The sequence below is a fragment of the Epargyreus clarus genome, unplaced genomic scaffold, assembly GCF_041222505.1.
Source record: "Epargyreus clarus isolate Ecla_fem2 unplaced genomic scaffold, WU_Ecla_fem_2.2 ptg000024l, whole genome shotgun sequence".
Lineage (NCBI taxonomy): Eukaryota > Metazoa > Arthropoda > Insecta > Lepidoptera > Hesperiidae > Epargyreus > Epargyreus clarus.
Window position 1 is genome coordinate 3,622,893 of NW_027332231.1, and position 20,659 is coordinate 3,643,551.

Here is a 20,659-nt window from a genome sequence, read left to right on the forward strand (position 1 = left end):
GCATTTTAACTGTATTAGGAGACACCAAATTTCTTATAAAATTATATTGTGAAATGCATAGTTAAGAATATACTATCAGAATAGTGAAAACTTCTCAATTCCAAAATAGAAAAGGACGCTAAAACTATATTCGCAATGTTACGACACATTTCGTGCAAGGGGAATTCTCTACAGTTATACATATATTCTAAGCTTTTATGCATGTAGAATTTCTAGCTACTACTAGCTAGTAGTATTAATATTAATAAGTACTAAACTTACCATACCGGTAAGTTTCGGAAATTCTACAAGCATAAAAGCTAAGCTATAATAAATAAGCTAAGCATTAATAAGTTCTAAACTTACCGTACTTACTAAGTACTAAACTAATACTTGTTATGGTAAGTCTTGGTTAGTAACACGTTAATATCCATATGTTAATTGTTTTGTATATGTCATCGACATTTTAACCGACCCTAAATGGTAAAGGAATTTGACCTGAGTTCCAATTGCATCGCTATCCTTGAGGAATAACTTTGAACACTGGGAGTTCCTGAACTACTACTCCTTTCAAATCAGAATACAGCAATGCTTACCACAATTCTTGTAATAGAAATGGAAATAATTAATATTACAATAACTATTTGCACAAGATTATTCTTACTTAACCTACTTATTTTCTTTGCTTTCTCAGTAATCCCGGGATGTAATTACTTAATTGTAACTAAATTGAAAATAATAATTAATCAGACGCTATTGTTAGAGTCCATTTACTACAAACTACTTATAAGCTTTTATTATAAATGTAATCAAAATAATAATAACTCTAAAACACACAAACATTTACTTCGAAGCTTAATTACTTACACGAATTAACGTTACACGGGCCCCGTGAAACAAAAACTAGTGCATATACTTTCTATAACACACATCAGGCTAAAAACTGTATGTGACATCAACATGGACTAAATGGAACGAAATTGACATTTACGAAACACGAGTTCACCCGCGTAAAGTTCAAACCGAGGGGTCGCGCGACACGACTTGCACCCCCGAGACGCGACCGCGGAGTGGCGAGCCCTGCCCCAAACCAACGCTCCGATATTCCCAACTATTCCAATAACCAACTCCAACGGGCAAATGTTTGTGAGTTGGCCCCAATATTGGACGAATAGACGTATGTATCGCGTGCATGTAAGCTGGTTTAATTAAATTATTTTATAGTTTCTTTGCTTAGAATGCAACGTAACAAAGATCCAAGTTGTGTTTTTTGTTTTGTTTAGAAGTAAATAATCGGTCTAATCAGAACTAATCAGAATTGCAGGTCCATTTGATGTTTAGAGATGAGTATCGGTATCTAAGTATAAAATTGATAAGTAAAATTCAATACATATAGGTGAGTGACCGATAGAATATAATTCTTATCTCAGATCGATAACAACAACTTAGATAAAGTAAGGACTGAAAGACAATAACTATTTATGTGCTGTCTTTATTATCATAGCGAAAAGTGTTAGAGTTCTACCTTTTTTTTTTTTGTTTTCGAGGGGGAAACCTTCAAGAGGTACCCGACGTGGGAGCGACGCCGGGTTATGTGGGATTTTTACCGCACTAAAACCCCTCCGGTGGCCATCCTCAGCGCTAGATGGAGAACTCCGGGATCTCCGATGGAACACAACCGGAGTCCTCCGAGCGCGATGCCCCGGTCGGGCTCTGCCCTGGGGGGAGCACTACGCTCCTCCTGCACACCTGGTGTTTACGACGGCATGCGACCACACATGCCGCCGTTCTTCCCGGGGTTGCTCTCCGGTCGGTTCGAGCTCCCACTCTTGCCGCCGGCAACCCCGGAAGCCCCCTTTTAGTCGCCTCTTACGACAGGCAGGGGATACCGTAGCCCTATTCTAGTCCCGGAACTACAGGGACAGTTAGAGTTCTACCTAACAATATACACCTACTTCGTATTACCTATATGGTTTGTAGAGCTCCTATATGCTGATTATAAAGGTGTGATTAGGCAGATATAGTGACTTGAGGAATGCCTCGGATTGTATATCTATTTGGTTAATTAGATGTCTGGAGCATCAACGCTGTTTGAGCCGCTTCAGTCCTGTCCCAGTTGTCTTAATAAGGGTATTCTTAGGAAGCTAGTACAATTTAGCAGCTTATAAGAATAAAGTAACCAACGAGCATGCAGTCTGCTTCATCGCAAGTCATTACTGCCGTGCATGGATATCTGTAAGCAATTATGTATACACATATTACCAAACATGTATGTATATGTGTAACCAATTATGTAATTATATACGAAATAGGGATTCTACATAAAACCGATCACAGATACGATCGCTTTCTTCTTATGAGGACTAATTCGGTCGCCTCATATATAGCCATTCTCTTTTCTGTACTAAAAGGTCTCCTCAATATTACCAACTGTACACAGCAATAAGTAATGATTCCAAAATTTAAAACAAGTCTGGTTCTCCGTAGTGAGTTGAAGCTATGCCTGTTAGATCTTTCAAATTTAAATACAGCATGGCATGTTTGCTGTGCACATGTCTCCATTTAGAAATTAAAATAGGAAATATCTTTTTATGTTTCGAATAACAAAAAAACGTGTCCTTTTCAACTATTCGTTTGCCTAATGCGTTTTTAATTAAAATTTCGTTCATAATACATGAGGCGCTGCATTTTATTCCTCAGGGATAGAAGCTCTTAGTATGGGCTTTAGATAGGAGTCCTAATCCATTTTCAGTTAATAGCATATATATGCAAAAGCGATGATCAACTTACATTCAATTGATAGCATTTTCTTTGCCACAAATGAAATAAATGTTTAAAATACTCCAGAAATAATTAAACGAGTTTCACAAAATATCTCATATCTTTATGGAAATTTTACAAATTCCTACGTAACATTTTTGTCACAGTACATACCTAAGTTTTTAGTACATATTTTTTCTAGCTATCGTTTGAGAAACATCTCATGATCTATTAAAATAATCCTTCAATTTATTATTCAAATTAATAAATGATCTAAGATTATTTTGCAATATAATATATTTTTTTCGCGGAAAGTATATCTACTACTGAGAGATTTATAGTTTGCAGCGATATATTAATATAATTAATTATGCCGTCTTTGTCTATGCCTTAGCATAACTACATATAGTATGTACTTAACATGCGAACACAACATTGGAGCAACAAAGCCTTCTGTTTGCTGATTCTTTTCTCTGGAGATAAGTGGGCTCTTGAATTTGTTTTTCAATAACTCTAGCATTGTTTTAGACGCGAAAAGTAATGCAATGCAATAGCATTGTTTTGCAAATTTGCATGCTGAGTTTAACGTATGTTAGGTGCATGTCTTTTGAGAAACTTTTTATGGAATTGATGTAGAAAACGAGTATGTGTGTCACCTACCTCATTATACTTATAATTATAATGACGTATAATGATATCATCATTTATAATGTACTAGCAGAACCCGCGGCTTCGCCCGCGTAAAAAAATATGATATGACATACAAATAACTGTAATCGTAAGTACCATTAATATTTAATTAATAAAAGCTTTTTTTTCGTCACTGTGTACCTAAATTGGTTAAGCTTTCTTAAGAAACATACACTAAAACTCTAATTAGCGGACTGTAATGAAACTTTCTTTAAAATATAAGTTTCATGTAGGATATAATAATTATTATTTACACTATTACATAGGAACCGTCCATGTTATATGCGGCCTTACATACAGTGGTTCTTTCCAGGGTCGCTGGCTGGGCGGTTAGAGCTCCCATTCTTGCCGCCCGCAACTCCAGAAGTCCCCCTTTAATCTCGTACGACAGGCAGGGGATACTGTAGCCCTGTTCTAGCCCAAAATTTTAATCCAAGGTCTATGTGTCTACCACATCACCATCACTAATCCACACATAACCACAACCATACTCCACGGCAGGACAAAATGTTGGCACGCAGTGTGTCCAAAGTAGTTGCAATGTACCTACCTAATCAGTAGACCAAAATGTAGGCCAATTTGAATAAAATTACGCATTATCATATATGAAATTTGCACCCGTCCACTTTGTCATGTATTTGTCTGAATAGACGTTATCTGAACTTTCGAACCTAAAAGATTTCCGTATACGTACATATAACACTTCTTTTACCTCCATAGTACAATTTCAAAAACATTCCTATGTACATATGCGTCAATAAATACTTTATCAGCAAATTTCTGAAAGCTAATATTCAACACCAGCGGTCGGCAACCCGACACCCACGGGTGGTGTGTGGCCCGCGACTTTCCCTTGTGGCCCGCGGGTCTGCGCGTTACTAATAATTGGCTAAGTGCAAGTCAAACCCGCACCTGGAGGGTTCCGTACAACCAAAATTTTCATTTTTTTTAAATTTCTATTTAGTATTTAATACTGCAGCAACCATTAAAGTACACACATTGTGAAAATTTGAACACTCTACTTCTAACGGTTCAAAAGTTAGTTGGAAAAATATCGAATAGCAGTTTGTTGTATGGGGACAACTTTTTGTTGTCAACTTTTTTTATTTTTAGTATTTTATGTTATAGCGGCCACCGTTATGCATCCTCTGTAAGAATTTCAAATGTCTATCTATTACGGTTCCAGAGATAGAGCCCTGTGACACACGGACAGACGGACAGACAGCGAAGTCTTAGTAATAGGGTTCCGTTTTTATCCTTAGGGTTCCGTAACCCTAAAAAACCGCTGTTCTGCACTTCAGCACGTGCAATACATTCCCATGTTAAAAATATATGTTACGACGGCCCGTGGAATTTCGCCCTACACTAAACCTCTGCACTTTGTTCTTTTTCCAGACACGCCAAAGGAAGTAAGTGCAATAACGGTTTTTAAAGAAACTTCCTTTACTTATAGTACCCTAATGGGGTTGATTGTTGAGTTGCTAAAATTGCTGAAACAGATGTGTAAACAGAAAGATATGATGCATACACTCTTTTATAGCCGTCTTAAAGGTATATCTAAAAAAACAGTGACTCAGATGCTTTATTGAGTCTAATGATAAGTTTTCATAGTGGTTGCTTCCAAATTAACGGATTATAAAGTAAAGTAAGTTCCAACACCTATTTAACGACCTTAAGGGTAGATTTTCAAGAAAAGGAAAAATAAGTGATATATTATTTACAACCAGAAAGCAAAACACCAACTTTCAGACTTTGCTTCATAACCGGCTTACTTCAAAACACACTTTCATCCCCTATTTTACCCACTTAGGGGTAGATTTTCCATAAATGGTGTTAAAAAAGTTCTATCATTCCCAACCAGAAAGCCAATTGACAATTTTTAAGTCCTTGCTTCCAAATTAACGGTGTGGCGACCTCCCGCTACTCGACAAATCGTTTTTAAAATAAAGTTCCATCCCCTATTTTACCTTCTTAAGGGTAATTTTTCATAAACGGTGTCAAAGAAGCTCTACTATTTCGAACCAGAAAGCTAAATGCTATTTTTACTATCCTTGCTTCCAAATGAATGGATTTAAATATAAAGTTCTATCCCCTATTAATCGAACTTAAGGGTTGATTTTCCAAAAACGGTAAAATAGGTGTTCTATTATTTTCAATCAGAAAGCTGAATATTAATTTTCATAGACTTTGTTTCAAAATCGGCGGTTTTCCCAACAAACTTTCAACCCCTATTTTACTCTGTTAAGGGTAGATTTTCCATAAGTGGTGTTAAAGTTCTATTATTTCCAACAGGAAAGCCAAATGCAAGTTTTTATAGTCCTAGCCTTCGAATTAACGGAGTTTGAAATAAAATTTCAACCCCCATTTAACGACCTTAAGGGATAACTTTCCAAAAACAATTAAATAGGTGTTTAATTATTTTCTATCGAAAATCCAAATAACGATTTTCGTACAGTTTACATTAAAACTGGGGGACGTTCATACAAACGTACAACCCTTATTTAACCCACATAAGGGTTGCTTTTTCCAAAACCAGTAGAATTAAAGTTCCACTATATCTAACCAGTAAAGCAATGGCTAACTTTCATAGTGCTGGCTTTCAAATTGGCAAATTTTAAAATAAGCTGTCAACCCCTATTTTACCAACTTAAGGGTTGATTTTCCAAAAAATGGTGAAATAGGTGTTTAATTATTTTCTATCGAAAACCCAAATACCGATTCTCATACAGTTTACAACAAAACTGGAGGACTTTCATACAAACTTACAACCCTTATTTTACCCACATAAGGGTTGATTTTCAAAAAACGGTAGAATTTAAGTTCCACTATATCTATCTAGTAAGGCAATGACTAACTTTCGTAGTGCTGGCTTCCAAATTGGCAAATTTTAAAATAAGCTGTCAACCCTTATTTTACCAACTTAAGGGTTGATTTTCCAAAAATTATTAAATAGGTGTTTAATTATTTTCTATCGAAAACCCCAATACCGATTTTCATACAGTTTACATCAAAACTGGGGGACTTTCATACAAACTTACAACCCTTATTTAACCCACATAGGGTTGATTTTCCAAAAACGGTAGAATTAAAGTTCGACTATATCTAATCAGTAAGGCAATGACTAACTTTCGTAGTGCTGGCTTCCAAATTGGCAAAATTTAAAATAAGCTGTCAACCCTTATTTTACCAACTTAAGGGTTGATTTTCCAAAAATGATGAAATAGGTGTTTAATTATTTTCTATCGAAAACCCCAACACCGATTTTAATACAGTTTACATCAAAACTGGGGGACTTTCATACAAACTTACAACCCTTATTTAACCCACATAAGGGTTGATTTTCCAAAAACGGTAGAATTAAAGTTCGACTATATCTAATCAGTAAGGCAATGACTAACTTTCGTAGTGCTGGCTTCCAAATTGGCAAAATTTAAAATAAGCTGTCAACCCTTACTTTACCAACTTAAGGGTTGATTTTCCAAAAATGATCTATCGAAAACCCAAATACGGATTTTTATATAGTTTACATCAAAAGTGGGGGACTTTTATACAAACTTACAACCCTTATTTAACCCGCATAGGGGTTGATTTTCCAAAAATGGTAGAACTAAAGTTCTATTATATCTAACCAGTAAAGCAATGGCTTACTTTCATAGTGCTGGCTTCCAATATGGCAAAATTTAAAAAAAGCTGTCAACCCCTATTTAACCACCTTTAGGGTTGATTTTGGAAAAACCCTTAGATTAGATTTTTATTACTTTAAATCCGAAAGCTAAATACCAATTTTCATTCAGTTTGCTTTTAAACTGACGGACTTTCATACTAACTTTCAACCCCCATTTAACCCCCTTAACGGTGCAATATCCAAAAAGCCGTTCTTAGTGCGCATCTACATTATAAAATTAAGCTATATTTCAAATTTCATGTTTCTAGCTTGAGTAGTTTAGTCAAAACCTTGATTAATACGTTTTGAACGTGAGTATCTTTTCGCTTTTATATATATATAGATAATTTATAACTTTATCACAACTGTCCATGTCCATCACAAATAGTTTGAAGATATCATTTTAAACCCAATTGTAGAAACATGATTATATTTGATTCTTCCCTTTGCACGCTAGTATGTTAATTACTTTCCACGTTACTTACGTTACTTTTAATAGTTCTATGTATTGATGTAGCTATATTCAACAGGCAATACCCTTTTTAACTGTAATAATCTGTCTAGGAACTTTGAATAATTTCATCCAGTAAGATACGAAAAATCTTAAGTGTAAATATAGATTTATTGTCGTGCGTGACAGGTATTATGCTACGTAGTCCCTAATTCCGTAATATAATAGCTCTGACTGTTGTTGTAATCTTTACAACGCGGTCATGACTTCTTTAATGTAACGTGACTCGAATGAAAATAATTCATCACTGTAAGGAACTGACATACTACAAACGGTATGTAGGTAAGTTTTTGTATTAAACTCTATTTATATCTACAGACATTGAACGTGTCAGGCACGGATCGTAGTAAACAAAATCATATTTTTGTATATAATGTTTTGTCGAGCATATATCGCTGCAACTTGTCGCTCCTATGTGGTTATTACAACTATGCTACTAAACGACTCCTTTGCGATATAGTAACTGACCTTTCAGGCAAGGTACCGCTTGCAGTTGCGTTTTGGTTGCGATGTGGTCAGTATTGCACTGCCGATGTGGACGACACAATTTATAATTATAATTATTATAATTTATAATTCAATTATACTTTTGTATCTTTGTTTATATTGTCTGAAATAAATGATTATTATTATTATTATTTTATAATCATCACCCATTACTGCCTGCTGGATGCAGGTCTCTTCTCAGAATGAAAACGGATTAGGTCATGGAACAGCGCGCTGGCCAAGTGCGAATTGATAGACTACACATACTTTTGAAAACTTTTTTTTAAGATTTCTACGCACATAACTGAAAGTTCTAATGTGCATAGGATTGGAACTTCGGAACTCGAAACTGAGTTCCTTAACCGCTAAGCTATCACTGCTTTTTGCTCTAAACAGGTATGTAACCTGTTTAAAACTCAAACTTTGCTTTTTGCCCTAAATACATTCCTGAAAACTCAACTTCGCCGAATAACAATATATTTAAAATAGATTGTATTGAAATATATTATCTTTCAGGGTCCTTAAATTGTCGCTGTAATAAATTGCAGACCCGACGGTATCTTAGCGCAGCGTTTCCTCGGGAACCATATTATTTTGCATCTATGTGACCCAAGTTTCTAGGAAATGAAGACTACAAGCTTCTAAAATAGAATACCTGCAATCTGCATATACGATGTTGCCTTTCACGCCTTTGTATAAATAATGGATTTTATACTGACCTAAATGTTTATAGCAAACGAAAGTAATAAAAGTAATATGGAAGCATAAATTAGTAAAGATTACTCACTCCTAACAAGAAAATGTACCCAGTTTTAAGAATGGTAATAGTGGCGTAAAAAAGTTTTGCCACGTCTCCGTGCTAAAATGACCCTAAAATATTTGAAATAATTATTTATTTATTATGTAAACTACGCAGTATTAGTTATTTATTCGTAAATTTTCTCTAAAAATGTTTTTATTTGTCAAGAATTCAAAAAAGGAAGTTACTAATAACCCATTTGTGGCTTCAATTCAATTTCAAGGCGGCGAAGTATCCTTACTAATCTATGTATGGAAGTGACAACAGAAGTAGCAAACGAGTAGTCCATCTGATGGTAAGTGACCACCGCCAGCATTAAACATATACCTATGAACAACTTCACATAGATTAGTATATACTTGCTTTATCGATAATGGAAAAATTATAATGAAACACTAAGATATTGCAAGAATTTTGTTAAACGTGAGTGAAGTCACATATTGACTTAGCCAGCGTAGCGAATCATAGTCAACTACTTTCTTTAAATGCCGTGTCTAACATGTGAAAGAGAAATAGGGAAGGATTCGTTTTAAGTCGTAACAATGCGTCTTACGGTATCGTATCAATATGGTACCTATATACCTACCTTTCGTAATACCTACCTTTCAGTCCATAAATCCTTAAGGCGGAACAATTATTTAGCAACATATAAATTAGTTTATTATGAAATAAAAATACAAAAAATCTTGATCAAAATAAAAAATATTTTACAATATATACAAATATTTTTTTAAATTTAAATTGTAAAATTGCTTTTTCATGTTCCCTCTAACGTTCCGTGATTTATAAACATGCGCTACTAATACAATGCAAATCCCATGCAACTTTTTTTTAATAAAAGTTCGGTGAACTATGCAAAATTTAAAAAATATATCGGTGGAAAATATTGTTACGTCGTCTAGTTTGTGGTAGAAAAACATCCTTTGTTTTTGCATATTTCTCCATTGATTATTTGGTAAAAAAGAAGGTATGTCATTATAAAGTCAGACATTCGACACAAAACACAGAATTTGCGATTTCCTACAGACACCTACAACTAAATTAATTGAATGGAAATGAGACGTCATTACTACAATCAGTAGGTGTAATATCTAGAATCTTATCGAAGGTGCATTGTGGATTGTGTAAGGAAGTGAACAGGACGTTGAACAAGTAGCTTCCCTGCGCTAGGTAATTATTTATCGACGCGCAGTTGTCTAACATTGGCGCCAACATTGGCCAGAGGGTTGGCGTGTTCGGCAAGCCCCACGTTGTTGTCACTCCCTCCGTAGCCGCCCGTCGTAAGGTACGTTACGTTTAGAACATTTAGAACTCGCATGCTTTAAGCTCGATTCATACTGTAGTCTGTGTTGCCTTTTGTTAGATTAGTTTGCGTTTAGTTTAGTAGCGTTAAAATGGATTTGTATTAAACATGCGGTCGTTTGTAACGTAAAGTTTTGCGTTACAGCGCGTGCTTGTAATGTTACAGTTTCGTTACAGCAATTAACATCACTTGTAACATTACAATCACGTGTTCCATATTCCGCGTAACTCTTTGTTATTATCATATTTTTATTATACAGTATTTTTTACTTTCGTGTAACGCTCCACGTGGCGTTGTAGACACCATACCGCTTTGCTACGCTAAAGGTCCCGGGTTCGAATCCCGCTCGGGTAAAATTTTTTAATTATGAATAAAGATTTGTGCTTTCCGTCTAGGTATTTACGTATCTGTGTATGTCCGTGGCACCCATGTTATTGGGTCTATGAATATAGCAGGTAAAAAATGATACTAAATTTAGATATATTTTGTAAGTTTGTGTCAGTATTGTAAGCTAGTATGCTTTAATCCTTCAATTTAAAACTTGGAGTGCGAAACTTCCCCATATAATAAACCCTTGTGCTTATGACATTTAAGCTTTCAGTTTATGAAAGCTTATATGGTATAACTACAGATGTACGACAATGTAAAGGTTACCGAAAGTTTATTACAAAGTTGTCGGTATTTCGGTGGAAATTGTTAGTCAGAACATTCAATTTCACGTTCATTCCCAGTATAATATATGTATGTATTGACCGTGTATTATTAAATTTGTAATCCGAGCCTAGTGGTCTCTGAATCGGAGTCCGAGGTAGAAAACCCAGGCAATCCCAGGCAGCTCCTCGGTTTTTTTTTAAATTATTTGCGTATTACAAATTAATTATCATGCTATTATGATAAAGGAAAACTACTTGGGTAAAAACAACTATATATAGAAACTGGTTTTTAAAAACATAACGATCAATGATCAAAATTAAATTTAAATTGAATCATATTTTAGTTTACGTACGATAATCGGTTTAAAAGGATGACATTTGCTTACTTTTCCTATAAAAGTTACACCAACTAGTTGTAACTTTGTTTTCCTGTCATTTTACCGAACGTTCCATCCATCCATTAGCTCTAATTAATAGTCCATTAGACAAGCCTTCTACAGTAAAAGTCGATATAGCCGTAGAAATGCTGTGGCTATATGTATTACTGACCATAGGACGAAAATAAATTTCATTTTAAAAAGTTATTTGGCAACGTCATTTCTTTCATCGTCTTCATTGAAAACCTTTTCATTTGATACCCTTCTCATGGGGGTGTATAAAAATATTGGTGCACCACCACGGGGCGTCCACCATATTGGATTTAGAATGACGTCACTACACTAATCGTGTATTGTCATCCAAACCCAACGTATGTTACGCAGAACTTCAACTCATCGGTCGTGGTTAACTGACCCCCATACATACGTATCAAACAAAATGTGAATTTATAACAAAGCTTGTGATCAATTTAAATGAACAAGGTGTTGCCCTTTTGTTTTACAACTTCTTATGACATCCACGGAAGAAAGGTTGCCATTAGACCGATATCACAGAACAAAGCCCATCTAAACATTACAATAGATGCTAACCCATGACAAATAACTACCCTTTCTATTACAATAACCGCGGTTTCTTATAAGAAAATTGACAATAACGTTAAATGACGATGGACAATCGAGTTTACGCCGCTGTCCTTCACATACTTAACGACGAGAGACACGCGAGTTTCAGCTAAGGTTTCGCGTGTTGAGGTTAACGGAAATATCACTATCAAGGCCTACTTAGCGAGGTTAGCGCCACCCAATATTAAGTGTCTTAAAATAGAGCAAGCTTTTTGAACTAACAACCAACTTAATGCAGCAGCAAACGATCGAGTTAAAGCGAAATGTTCTCAAAGTTTATCAGATCGAATGAAAAAGGGATTATTGATGTCTGTCAGTAAATGTTACGGAAAGATGCAAGTAGGTAGAGTTCATGAGATTTTATTCGTTTAATAAAATTGATGTTTTTTACTTTAATTTATTAATAACTGAGGTTCGAACTCTGTTAACTACTTCTCAGGCCAATGAAAGAAGACCATTGCACCAGGCAGTTCGGACTTTTTTTAAGTTAATAGAGTAAGAGTGTTGTTGAAGTAGCAAACGAGCATGCATTCGACCTCGTGTTTAGTGGTCACTGTCGCCCGTTAATATCTGCAACCCAATCCAAAGCCCGAGAGGTTCTAGCTGAAGCTGACCACAACTGCGTTGCCAATCCTCAGGACTACATACCGCATAATATGAATATTTGACATATATGTAAAAATGATGGCATAAAAAAAATGAAAAAAGAGTTATAGTCATTTAGAAAAAAGACAAACCCACAGAGTTTCTTACCGGATCTTCTTAGTAGAGGTCGCGTTCCGATACGGTAGTAGTTTAAGAAAATATTGTAACTGACAATTTGTAAGTGCCACCGTAGGCCTATACAAAAAAATATATATTTTCATTTCATTACATAGGCACATGTCCACAATAATAATACTTTTACTAGTAACACTACTAGCATGATTAACTTTCGGCTTTTAACCCTTAAAATTGTACCCGTAACTGGAACCAGTCTTGACCTCCTTCCATCGTAATAAAAAAGTTCGGCTATCGAATTTTTGCAACTCAAATTCGCAATGTTCGCTTATTTGTTCTTTACGTAACCTTTTTTTGTAAAATTAAATATTTGTAAAACGCTAGTTATCAAAATTACCATGTAGTACCAAAATTATCAAGTACCTACTGTCGCGATAGTGACAAATATTATGTAAAGTAATATTATATGTATTAGACTTTATTTTAATCTCAATAGGATAAAACCAGTTTCTCCTATGTTTGTGCCCGCCAAACTAAAAGTCAATGAATTGAATTGAAAATTTAGCACAACATTACATTTCTATGTTATACTTTCTTATACTTATTTATCCGTAAATACATTGCATTCCTAGTTTCCTCACGGAATGGATTTTTTATTTACTTCTCTAATAAATAAAATCTAAACTTAGCCACGACGTAACGGAAAGAAGTAATATAAAAATCGTAACTTATGTTTTATTATGAACATAACTCCTAGGTAACTGTAATTACTCTTGAGTTAAGCAATTAATAATGAGAAGTAGGTTTTAAATACACTGTCCCTGTAGTTTCGGGACCAGAATAGGGCTACGGTATCCCCTGCCTGTCGTAAGAGGCGACTAAAAGGTGGCTTCCGGGGTTGCGGGCGGCAAGAGTGCGAGCTCGAACCGCCCGGTAAGCGACTCCAGGAAGGGCGGCGGTATGTGTGGTCGCATACCGTCATACCTTCCTTCATACATCCCTACCTCGCACATCTTTGTTAGATTGGCATTCTAAAGCCCGTAAAAAAGACATCGATTGAAAAGCAAAAGAGATAAAGGTTCTGAAACGTTTTGCCTGGTCCATTTATAAGTTCTATTTTAGTATTTCCAACTAAATAATCTATTAGATTCTGTCTTAGGTGAGGGAATTCTATTTTAGTCTTATTCAATACTATGTTTAGATACAGTCAAAGTACAGCACGAATCCACGTGTAAGCTCACCCGGGCATTGCATAAATACTTCTATAACAATCTTTTAAAAGAAGCCTTTCAATTTAACGACTTCGACACGACAAAAAATATCGTAGGTCACACGATATCTTTTTAATGACGTTGTTTAAAAAATTATAAGAAGTACCTGAAGTTTTATATCTTATAGTATCTGAAATATAGGATGCGCTTAAAACATTTTAATGTTGTATTTATTATCAAAACTGTAAAATGTGATAACTGTTTTTATGGGTCTGATTTCAATGAATAATAGTTCAGTTTTTAGGTCTATAATGGGCTCTTAAATTAGCTTAAATAAACTGTTGTATATATAAGACGCAATAAAATTGTAATTAAATAATATTTCACCCATACCGCAGCCTTCAAACCAGAACACAGCAGCGCTCAAATGCTGTTATTAGGCTGAAATAGATGTGGTTGTGGTGGCACCGGAGTAAACCACAAAGGGTTGTGGTAATTTAAATTATTATGAAATAATTATATTTATATATTGAAATAATTATTATATAAATATCAATTATTTTCTCCTATTGATAAATAACAGACAAAATATATCTAAAGAGACGGAAAGAAATTCTAAAATTCACCGCACATAAATCGTAAGATATAAAGCGGATCCGTACTGCACGGGCATTGTGTACGGGCAACACTCAGTCACCGCTCCCTTTTCTCTTTCCTTACACGTGGCAACCATGCACTAATTGCGTTTATTGTTATAAATGCCACGAGTATGTCACTATAACGGAGAAGGACATCTTCATAAGCTTCTTAAAAGTGTGTGTGTTTTAAGGACTCAATGTCAATGGAATTTGATATGAGATGTACATTGTACACACATACGCCTGCGCACACACACAACTTATTTTTAATGAATCACAGTTGTATATTTTTATTTGATCTCTATCTAAACCATGATGATGATGTAATGGACAGCAGTGGCCACTTACCACCAGATGGGCTGCATGCTCGTTTGCTATTTAAATTTTAGAAAAAAATAATGGGTTTGCGCCACACATATAGGCTCTCACGTGGTTGTAGTCGGTATAAAAGCAGGTTTGTTATAAATACTACTGTTGATTAACTTTGTAGGGACACCTATGTTTTAATGACGACCCGCGTGGCGGAGCGGTCATCATGCCCGTCTGACGCGCAGAGGGTCCCGGTTTCGATCCCCGGCCAGTTAGATTTCTAAGTGATGAATTTAGATTTCTGATTCTGGGTCTGGATGTTTGTGTATTTGTCTATATGTGTGTCCATGGCACCCACGATACAGGGAATCCTAGTGTGGGACTGTGAGTGTAGAAAGTGTAGTGTAGTGTAGAAAAATTCTTAGTCACATTAGAAATTTATAAATGTACCTATCTGGTATTTTTAAGAGTACGTATTCCAAAAATAAGTAACATTCTTTATACATATAAATAGCTACTTATATATAACTACCCCACTTATTTTTAGTCGTACAACAGTAAAACTCAAAAGCTCGTCCCTTATTCTTAAAGAAACTTTGAAACTTTCTGAACAAATGTATAACAATAGAGTATTGTTACTCTGAAAGAATTCCTTATGAATTAGACTACGAAATCAACTTAGCGTTCAGTTTTAATTGGCGTATCACTCGGGTACGACAATTTTATTAGCGATATAATATGGAAGTACATTTTTTATAATTTGTTTTTAGCTGCAGCGCGCATTCGACTATAATATGTTAAATATATAAGTCCTATACGTAGATCGCTGCTTTGCATGAATAACCGCATAACTCAAAAAAGGTCATTTTCCAGAAATTCCACTTTAAAATTAATCAATGTTTTTGTTTCGAAATCTTTTTCTTATATAAAAAAATCTCGTGGCACAATGTTAGTTACCGTACTCCTCCGAAACGGCTATACCGATTTTCACCAAATTTTATATGCATATTCAGTAGGACTGACAATCGGCTACTATTTATTTTCCATACCCCCAAATGATAAGGTTGTTCACCTTTAACATTTTTTTATTTATATGGCAACACAACGCTTGCCAGGTCAGCTAGTAATATTATAAAATAATGAAAAATACAGTTATAAGTAGTTATAAGTGTACTCGTTAGAGTGTAAAAACATGTAGAGAAGGTTTTTTAGTTCTCATGTAGGATTGCAATCGTGGTTTTTTTAAGATTTCCATGAGCGGCTGTGTTCGCTTCATATTTGTCTGCTGCATAATAATAATATGTGATGTGGATGTCACCTGACATTCTTATAAGGCGACCTTAGTGTCCAGAAGTGGCAACAATTGGATTCAGGTAGATGCCTTGTTATATGTATATTTGGTTACACGTCTCCATGGGCTTGACCACATACGATGAGGTGAACTAAATGCTACTTTGCTACTTCAGTATTATAAAAAAATGTATTTTAACCCACAGCACATTCCACTCCTCTATCACCGTTATCACGAATTATTGTTATTAAACCTATATCTAGTATGTGTCTGTTGCGGTGAGCAAGCAGTCCGTAAGGCGAGCGTCGGGTCATTTTCCGTCTGATGAGTGTGAGTTCCACGTTTCAATTAAGATAATGCTGACCACTGATTATTTCCGGTGCCATCGTGCGAACACAATAACATACGTGTGCGTATAGTACCTATGGTACGAGGGTATTAAGTGTTTGTTATGTCGTGTCGTCAATACAATCGTCATAAAACGTCATTTTTGTCTACCGCGCAGAGGGTACAAAGTTAAATAAGGATTTAACGTTAAACATATTATACATTAAATATAAAACATGTTGTATCAATTTTTGATGACCCGCATTCGCGTCGTGGTCCTTCTGGAGACAGGTTCAGGATTCAATACCCGGTCAAGCAATAAAAGATGAATTACATTTTAGTTCTTTATAGGTCTGAATGTTTATAACATTTTTGCGTGTAATATTGACACAGAGTATCACAGACACAGTGTGACACAGAGTGCACAAATGTTATACTTTTCACACAAAAAAAAATTGCAACTTTTTAAACACTTTTATATTTTCAAAAGAGATTTAAGTAACGAAAATCTAAATATCTTCCAAAAACATATTAGTAGCCTGTCATTTTTCGAAGTTTACAATGAGAAGGATTTAAATGTAGCATTCAAAAATTTCCATGACCTAACTTGTTTATTGTTCAAACTATGTTTTCCAATAATTAAAATTAAAGTCAGTAATGTATATAAAAAACCAAAATGGGTAACAAAGGGCATTAGGTTAAGTTGTAATACTAAAAGAAATTTAAGGTTAAAGTACTATAAACGTAAATGTAATGAAAATAAAAAACAATACTTAATATACTCAAAGCTATTAAAGCAATGTATTAACAAAGCAAAAAGAAATATTAATAAAACGTTTGTGATAAATAGTAAAAACAAATGTCAAGCTTCATGGAAAATCATTAAAGATGAGATTGCTGTGACCCAGAAATCTAAACAAATTGATGAATTATTTTACAATAATCAGAACATCACTGACCCTAAATTAATATCTATGACACTAAATAATTATTTCATTGACATTACAACTAATAATCCTTCAAATAAATCAAATCAATCTTATAAAAGACAAATAAAATTAGCAGCTGTATGTATCTTTATCCCTGCACAGAGACTGAAATTAGAAATATTATTCAGTTCCTAAATAATTCAAATGCGGTTGGATATGATGAAATACCTACAAAAATAATTAAAAAATGTACTGATCAATTCACGCCGATATTAACCTACTTGGTAAATTTATCATTTGAGAATGGAATTTTTCCAGAAAATCTCAAGAAATCGGTAATAAAACCTATTCATAAAAAAGGAGATAAGAAAAACGTGCAAAATTATCGTCCAATAACACTTATTCCAGTCATCGCCAAGATTTTTGAAAAAGCAATGGCGAATAGACTTCTAAAGTACTGGAATAAATTAAATATAATAAAAGGTGAACAACATGGATTTCAAAAAGGAAAATCAACTGTTCTTGCTGGATTTCACTTAACAAATAGTATTATCAATAATCTAGATAAAAAAAAATAATGTTGCAGTCTTATTTTTCGATATGACAAAGGCTTTTGATTTTGTCTGGCATAAGAAACTTTTAGAAAAAATGGAATCATACGGTATAAGAGGACTAGGATTGCAATGGTTAGAATCATATTTGGAAAACAGAATGCAAAGAGTAGAAATAAACAAAATTAGCAAAAGTAATATTATGTTACAGTACTCGTCTGAATACAAACGTAATAAAAATGGTGTTCCACAGGGAAGTGTCCTAGGTCCCTTATTATTTCTAATGTACATCAATGATCTTCCTGAGGTAACAAAATATCAAAGTGTACTATTTGCTGATGATATCTCTGTAATTGTAACTGGTGAAAAATACAATGACATTAATGAATTTGAATGTAATATAAATAATACAATTCAATCTATTATTACATATTTGACTAATAATAATTTGACAATCAATTTATCAAAGACAAACTATATACAATTTAAAACAAAAAATAAAATTATTAATAAAATTAATGTAAGTTACAATGGACATAATATACAAAAAGTCGAAAACACAAAATTTCTGGGAATAACATTAGATTCTTATTTAAATTGGGCTCCTCATATAGAAACAATATGTGACAAAATAAATAGATTCGTATTCGTACTGAGAAGGCTTAGACAAACTGCCACATTAGATACGGCTTTAGCAGCATATCATGGTTATGTAGCCTCAAACCTTAGATATGGCATCCTATTATGGGGCAACTCCTCTTCGGTAAAAAGAGCTTTTATAATACAGAAAAAATGCGTCAGAGCAATATGTGGCGCTTCCCCAAGTGATTCATGTAGACCGCTATTTAAAAAATTAAATATACTAACTTTAACAGATATATACATCCTGGAAACATGTAGTTTTGTAAAAAGGCATAAAAATATTTTTAGAACAGTCAGGGAAATTTATCTTAAAAATACAAGAAATCCTGACAGACTGGTTTTTCCTGACCCACCACGTACATCCCTGCTCCTAAATAATGCATACAGCATGTGTATAAAAATGTATAATAGACTGCCTGATACTTTTAAAAATGTACCGGAAAAATTGTTTAAGTTAAAACTTAAAAAATTCTTATTAGAACATAACTTTTATGACATTCGTGAATTTATGACATTTAATATAAATTAGTTAACGTTTAATATAGTAATAATATATAATGTAATGTTAAATCTTTGTTGAATTAATTGTATTTAATTATAATGAAATTGGATTGTAATATTAAAATATTAGATTAAGAAGACAATTATGTATTAACTAAAATTTTGCATACCTCTAAGAGGTGTAATATAGAGGACAATTTTATGATATAACAACTGTATACCTATATTAAGCAAAATAAATGATTTGATTTGATTTGATTTGATATCTTACTGTGAGGTAAAAAGAGTGGCCTAGCCGGAATCGATCCCGAAACCTAGATTTACATGTCAAATCGATAGCTATAGCTACACCGCTGCGTCCATGAACAAATAATAATAGATGATTTTAAAGTTTATTCACTACATTAGTCCTCCTAATACGTGTTTATTTACAATTACAATTATTAGATACATGCTATTTAAAGTAAGAAAAGTAAGAAATTAAACTATACAATAAAAAAACAAAAATAAATTAGTTACAAAAATTATAAAAATATTATAAATAAAATAAGCCATCTAAAATTGCAAAACGCTGGCGGCGTTTCCTTGCTGAATATAATAATAATGGACGTTTATTTCGGTAGATAAGTATATCCGTAATACTTCGGTAAACACTAGTCGTTATAAAAAATAATTACTAAACTTTATGAACGTAAAGAGCCTTCTCCTGTTACTACAATAAAGAAGATTTAAAGACCCGTAAAATATGAAATATGATATTTTAAATGTGTTTTGGTTTGGTTTATTGTATCTATAACCAGTATGAAATGATATTTTATCTATGAAGAAGTTATATGTGTGAATAAAATTCTATTATCTGTGCACTAAGAAATTTTCGAACCTTATATACTCACTAGCTGACCCGGCAAACGTTGTGTTGCCATATAAATAAAAAAAATATTAAGGGTGAACAACCCTTATCACTTAGGGGTATGATAAAATAGATAGTAGCCGATTCTCAGACCTACTGAATATGCAAATACAAATTGGTGACAATCGGTAAAGCCGTATCGGAGGAGTACGGTAACTAACATTGTGACACGAGAATTTTATATATAAGATTTATACGATTAAAGCCTTCTCATTTTCTTTCTATTTTGATTTAATGAATTTGTTTACTGGTCGAATACTATGTTACCTAAAGGCTTTTTTTAGATCTCTACATTTATTACCATTTTATTCGTGACTTCTTATTCTTTCCCAATTAAAGACATCATTCATAAAAAAATACTTTCATAATTCCTAAAAACCAAGCCAACCAATGGCGAACAATATTTTTACTTTTTGCACCAGATCATGGTGTGAAAGGATTTCTTAAAAGAATACTAAAATTAAAATAACCTAGAAAAAAAGTTATTGTATTATTATTAATAATAATAATATAAGTCTTCCTTTCCAGCTATTTTTAAATTACTTTCATAGGCCCTTTTTCCGTGTTAGGTAAGTTACAGCTGCCCTTTCGAGCCCGACATCTTAGGAGCTCTTCATATTTTTTCAGTCCCTTCCCTTGATGCGATGTGGACTATCAGCCATTTAATAAATTGTCAAGTTCCCTACCATTTTGCTCCCTTTTATCCTAGTATCACGATACAAGAAGTTATTTATGTGCGCTTTGATGATGCGCCGCTTCAGTTAAGGAAGCGCTTTGCGTTTTT

General features: G+C 33.9%; 2 protein-coding genes across 6 annotated transcripts in view; one reads left to right on the plus strand and one right to left on the minus strand.

The window, feature by feature from the left end:
• LOC140752167 (uncharacterized) overlaps positions 1 to 1,035 on the minus strand; it is a 50,884-nt gene extending 49,849 nt beyond the window's left edge. Inside the window, exon 1 of the mRNA XM_073086359.1 lies at positions 847 to 1,035. The gene's annotated coding sequence lies outside the window, so the exon portion shown is untranslated. The remainder of the gene's footprint in view (positions 1 to 846) is intronic.
• FDL (fused lobes) overlaps positions 1 to 20,659 on the plus strand; it is a 178,447-nt gene that overhangs the window by 139,193 nt on the left and 18,595 nt on the right. The window lies entirely within an intron of this gene.